The sequence below is a fragment of the Dermacentor silvarum genome, chromosome 10 (assembly GCF_013339745.2).
Source record: "Dermacentor silvarum isolate Dsil-2018 chromosome 10, BIME_Dsil_1.4, whole genome shotgun sequence".
In the NCBI taxonomy this organism is placed as follows: domain Eukaryota; kingdom Metazoa; phylum Arthropoda; class Arachnida; order Ixodida; family Ixodidae; genus Dermacentor; species Dermacentor silvarum.
Window position 1 is genome coordinate 70365332 of NC_051163.1, and position 6641 is coordinate 70371972.

Here is a 6641-nt window from a genome sequence, read left to right on the forward strand (position 1 = left end):
CACTAATACAACGCGCAAGACAAAGCAGTAACTGAATCGTCACCGAGTCAAATCAGCGCGTACAGCGCGTCGTAATGCAGCCTCCGTGATCAACTTCAGAAACATTTTCAGGCTAATTGCGGAGGCCACGCTCCGCTGTGCTGGTACGGTGAACGCCACCTAGGTGGCGTTGGTAGTGCTTCTTGGCCAGCGTCCCTTCAAATGCTGGCATCGAGGCGTCGTAGTGCTGAGACCACCGAAGCGTTCACTGTCGGTGCGCTTAGTGTCATAATGCAGTACTTCTCTTTTCTGCTCGTAGGCGGCGGCACCGCCCCGAGCAAGAGCGCGGGTACACGGAGGAGTGTAGATATATCGGCGCGTCTGTGTAGCTCTCTGCAAATGCGTTTGTGGCGCAATGGGTTAAACGCTCGGCGATCTATCGTCGCGGACCGAGAAGTCGTGGGTTCGATTTCCAAATTTTGCATGTTTGTGGAACTTTTTCTTCTGGTTTTCTTTCTTTGTATTATGTTCGTGTACATTGTAAGCTGACGTATTTCCGTGACGGAATACGTCAGTGAAGTCTTGGTGGACCCCGGCATAAAACACTTTCGTGTTACTAATAGTACTCCCTAACAAATATTAGCCAGCGCACTGTGTACAACGTGGATGAAGAGATCACACCCGCACCTGACTGCTCTTGCAATAGCGCCTGCTTCCTCCGTATTTACAACCCTCTTTCGCTTGAGTATCCCGAGGTATCTCGAATACGCATGCATTTTTGGTGTCAGAATTAATTTTCTACCGACGCTTTCACAGCTGCTCATCTCGCTGCACAGATGCACAGTTGTCGTAGATGCTTCCACGACCTGCGCTGCAACTGTCACTGCTAGCAGAAGACGCGGCGCGGACGGGCATCATTAGGATCTCTGAAACCTTCTGACTGGTCAAAATATTCTGCAGCTTCAACAGTTCTAACTACTGAAGTAGAGCGTAGCCATCTTTATTAGATTCAAACAAGAATACGATAGTAGTATGGGCACTGAGAGAGCTGTGCAAAGTGGATCACTGAATGGGTAATATAGGAATAGTCGAAATACGTAGAGGTATGTCGTATACGTATGTTACATTTTAAAGGATACCATAGCCGGAATTTCTTTTGTCACTTCCAGACATTTAGACAAAAATTAAGAGCGAACTTGCCATAACCCACGGCGCTGCCGGTTTCGGCAGCAATTTGGAAGAAGAAGCTCCGGGCCTAGACAGCGGAAGTTGTACATCATGGGAAGAACACTCAAACAGTTTTTTGGTAAGTCATTTTTACACTAAGTAAGCCATGACAATTGCGCTTCCTACACTGAAATTTTGAATATTAGTAGCAAATGGCAGACTTACAGGCGGCAGTTGCAACGCGTACTGGTACTTTGCCTGCGAATGTCGGGGTTGTAGGTAGGGTTATATCGGTTTACATTGTAAGCGACGGCAGCACTGAGAGCGAAGGTTCTCTGCGAGCGAAGTGCTGGCGTGACCATATGTCCTAGAGGAAGGTGAGCTCATCTTCTAAGCAGCCAAAAGGTATTTTAGCGTTGCGAAGGGGTGTTTGGGCGCTGCTGATTTGCAATATAATTAGCAGCAGTTTGTACATATTTGTTGCTGAAAGGAAAGTAGTACATCGGCTTTTGTTCTTCAGGCAACAGCATATACGGAGCCTGTGCTTGCGAAGTCACCCGAAGGGCGATGTCAGGTGCTTTTCCTCGTTTAATGCACAAGACAATTCAATCTGCTCTGATTGGCTACAGTCCAGTCAGTCACTTGAAGCATGGAACGGTACATCCTCTGCCCTGCACTACTTCAAACACAATAAAACACAGCCCTCCTTCAAAACGCGATCTCGTACAGCCGCTTCAAGCCTGAAGGACTAAGTTCTGACCAATTCATGTACTGCTCATTACTATTATGGCTGAGACGCCACACACTAGCTGCCGCTGGCACAATCCTCGTTGTTTTTGTATTAATTTCTGTAGGGAACGTCATGGAAGAGTTGCCTCTCCTGAGGCAGCACGCAGGATCAGTGCTGGCCTGGAACATGCATCCGTAGTCCATGGTTGGGCACGCTGTTGCGAAATCGAGGTCCCAGGTGACGGTGATGCGCCCCGGCCGCGAAAAACGAGAAGCGTGAGCAGCACACCACAGCTGCACGTCTGTCGGTGAGGCCTCCTTTGTCCCGAAGGACAGCTGGGCACAACAGCACTCCCGCTGCCAGATGAAGCAACAGGAGGTCGACTTGTTCGATGCAGCTCGGCGAGCTTGATGCCTGTTTTGCACAAAGCCATGGGGCCGCAGCTTGCAGGAATGAGGATCTTTCCGCAAAAGGCCTATTGATAGGTGGGCTCTGACTGGACTGCAGAAATGCAAGATTGCAAGCTCCAAGGAGCGACCTTTGTCAGCCACACACAATGCCGCAAACGCCACTGCAAGCCACTCTCATCGCCAGACTCTACCAATTCCAATAATCTGACAACCCCCTATCTAAAGAAGGCCCTGAAACGTCAGGTACACGGTGATCCGGACAAGTACCGAAACTTTCGATGAGGCGGTCAGCGTTCGTGTGCGACTACCTTTGTTATAGCGCACATCGAAATTGGACTGTTGTAGGGCTATGCTCCATCTGAGAAAGCGGCCGTTCTTTGGCGACATGTAACCAGGTTAGCGGAGATTGATCAGTTTCTATCGTGAATTGGATCGGGCAACGTAGCATGCTAGCCTTTGAACCGCCCAAATGAGGCAGGCGCATTCTTTCTCGGATGTGCTATAAGCACCTTCTCTAATGCTCAACTTGCGGAAACGGGTCGCTCGCATTCCACCAGGTTCCTCTGACATAACACGGCTCCCAAACCGCGTTCGCTGGCATGGCACTTAATAATGAAGGGTTCCGAGAAGTCTGGTGCCATTAAAACCGGCTTCTGACTTAACGCCCGTTTCAGCCTCTGAAAGGTAGCCTCCTTTCTGGCCTCCCACTGGATGGCCACTGGTTTAGTTTTGCGCAGGCTGTCCGTCAAAGCGCTGGCAATCTCGGAACAGTTCGGAACGTAATGTTTGTAGTAACCTGTCAGCCCGAGAAACTCCCTCATTTCGGTCTTCGTGCGGGGATGGCAGTAGTCGACCACTGCGGCCACCTTGAGTTCGGAAAGTCCGCGACGCCAGCTTCCTACAATGTGCCCCAAATGGCTTACTTCAGCACAACCCTAGTAAACTTTTTTCTTTTCTTACCGTAAGACCTGCGGCTCATGACCCTTCAACATTGTTTTAGGTGGTCAACGTGGTCGTTCCACGTGTCAAAAAATTGCGACATCGTCGAAGTAAGGTAGCGCGAGTCTAGCCCGCATAGAACTCGATTTATCAGGCGGGAAAAGCAATACAGGGCATTTTTGAGTCCAAAACTCTGGTGTCAAGCTGACCTCGGGGAATACATTCACACCCACAGTCAAACCCGGTAGAGCAGACACATGAATTTGTCAGAACTTAGTCCTTCAGGCTTGAAGCGGCTGTACTAGATTGCGTTTTGAAGGAGGGCTGTGTGGGAGTAGTGCAGGGTATACATACCTCCCAATCCTTATGTTCGAAGCATAGAGGCCGCAAAATGCATTTCGTAACTGAGTGCATCGGCTCTACCGGGTTTGACTGTGCGTGGTGAATAGAGCTATGTACCACCTTTATTATGCAACGCTTCAAAAATGTAGTCGTAAAGCAGCTTGTGAATACGCTTCCATTGTCGCACTGAATTTCGGAGGGAAATCCAACACGGGAGAAAATGGACACAGCGCATCCACAACGCATGCGGAACTTAGTTGTTTCAATGCAATTGCCTCCGTAAACTTGTGGCGACACAAAGAGCGGTAAGTCGAGGAAATGGCTCAGCAGTTATTGGGACCAACCTCATTGGCGCCTTCCACTTGTCGGTGGATTTACCTATTTGTTAACATGTGTCGCATGCACGGACAAGCGTCGCTACGTCCTTCCAGCAACCGGGCCAATAAAACTCTTGAGCTAATCTCGCTTCGTCTTTAAGCCCAAGTGTCCTGCCCAAGCATTGCCATGCACTAGGTCGAGGAGTTGCACCCGGTACTGTTGGGGAACAAGCCGTTGGTTATAAACGCGCCCCTTTGTGTCCGCGTACCTACGATGCAACAGTTCATCTTAGGTATGGGCGTGTGCACTAGTTTGAGGTATAGTAGCGGCGCCTGGTGGCGGCGAGAGTTATATCTGAGTAGTACCAGCTTGGGTAGTATTGAGCCCTGGCTGTGGCGAAGCACGTTTCTAGCCCGAGTTTTGCGTCGATTCGCACTTTTTTCGCCTCTGTGGCGAGTGCCAAAAGGCTCGTCACTTCTCAGAGACCACGCTGCGAGCTGGCCGCAGCCTAGTTTAACGAAAACGGGCTCTCCGTGTTCCGTGGGACGTAATGCTGGAAGCAGAAGGAATCGGCCACGCCGACTGCCACGAACAAAAAGCTCCGATTCCCAACATCAGATTCTACCGTTTTCTTTCAAGACCTCACGAAGTGAAGCGTCGGGCACGTTGGATTACTTGATTACCCCACTACGAGCAGCACAGGTTTGATAGTTAAATGTGCTCATCCTTGACCTCAAGCCAGCACGTTGAGGCAGCGCAGCAAGGCAGTATTGATTACAGCACATCGACCTTCGAGAGCTGTTATTGAAAGGTACATCAAGCGAGCAGCGCACGAGCTCGCGCTGCAGCGCGATTCGCACGTCGTACGTTACACCATTGCACCATTATCAGTTGCTAAAGGGACAGATGGCCGTTACTACAGCGCAGGCATGACTACTTGTTTAGCGGCATGCAGTCAACAAATATTGCAGGAGGCCCGCCGTTTCGCGGCAAGCTGTAAGACCACTGCCGTCGCGGCGCGTACCGTCATGCGCTCGAGGTGTTCCGTACACATGCCTGCTTATCGCTGCTGTGAATTCCTTTATAGCAAGCATTTCCTCGCGTTTGTGCGCCTGAATCTAGCAGCGTGCAAACCTTACCTGAAGTTCAACTTCGTACGTGACTCGCTTCACTTGCGATTGACACCGCGCTAAAACTTCGCCGCTTATTTCTTGAACGGCGTAAATGTATTCGGCGTTGCATAATTCCTTTACGCAGCGTTCCACCCCTGAAAAAATTCTTCGGCGCCCGATATTCGCTGCAAGCCGTGGTACAACACAACCGAAAGTGGCGGTCCATATTGTAAACGTGCTTTTCGAAGCAGACGACCGAGCTTAGTACTACCCAGTTTCAGATTGAGGGCTCTTTTTAGCACCATTTTTGCAGCGCCCCCTGGGCAACGCAGAAGCCCCATATACGTTCTTTCCGGAGGCACCTTCCTTATTAATGGTATCAAACTGCAGGCAGAGCCAAACAGAGTCTTTTGTTCGTTTATAAGCCTTGCCCTGTCGATTCTCGCAAGTTCATAACATCTAGTAGAGTCTGCAGGCGTCAACACAGAGCCCGTTATTACCTCGTGGCTTGCGTCAGCAACGGATACTGTTGCCTTCTGTTTAGTTACAGCTTTAACTCACTTTCGGCCACACGCACGTTTGTCTCGTCCTTTCTCGCAAACTGCCTCTGGTTTCTTGACCTGGTCCTCTAGCACTGATCACTACACTCTTAGTCAAGTACCGTATAATGTCCGGCACATATGCGGTATATTTTCGTTCCAGCGTAAAGTACTGCATATAAACGGACTTTCAAGAAATATTATGCGTGACATGGGCTGCGACGGCAGACTAGGCCCGCTATAGGCGGCCCCGAGTGGACGCAATGCTTATATGCAGCCTTGCAAGTTTGGCGCGCAAAAAGCGCCCCGAAACGTTGAGAGAGCGTTACAAAGCAAAAGCTGTAGGGAGCAGTGAGGGTAATGCTTTGAGGGAGAAAGTAAAGCGAAAGGCAAAAGGAGAGAACGAAGAGTAACAAGTCGACGCCTCCACGCTGCTTTCGTGGCGGAGGAGGAGGAAAGGCTGCGCCGACCGGACCGGGAAGGAGCGAGAACATGGCGTAATCCGGCGTATACGAGGCGATTGTTTTCGGCGGTAATGAAGTTTTCGACGTGTTGTGAAGTGATCTGGCCACGTCGGTGAACACTCTCGCTGATGTCAGTGATGTTCAAATCCACCGTTGTTACCGTAAATTGCAAAAAAAGCAGTGCAACTTCGACAACTCGTACGAGTACGAACGGCCACACGGCGATCAGCGGCGGCGGGCGTCCATGTGCGCTGGATCGGCGGGCCCAGGAGTGCGTGCTGTAGAGCTGCGAACCTGTGCCTATTTGGTAGGTCGATTTTTACTTCCTATACGATACGCTTACTAAATGCTTAATCACTACCATTGCATTATTATGAGCCAGCAGATTACGAATGTCGGTGATTTAAATAGCTGACGTGTAGTACTAATGCGAACACGAGCATTGGAAGTTTTGGTGGGTGAAGTAGTTATAACTGCAGGCGTAGCTCCGTTAAGGTTTCCCCCAATTGTATGATTGCAGGCGATATTCTTTCTTGCGTAGTCAGGTGTCCATTTGTTGAAACTTCATGCGCGAATTTCGTTAGAGCTTGTGTTTTATAGCGGCGCTGGTAATCGCGTGTAGCGTTCTAACCGTAAAATGT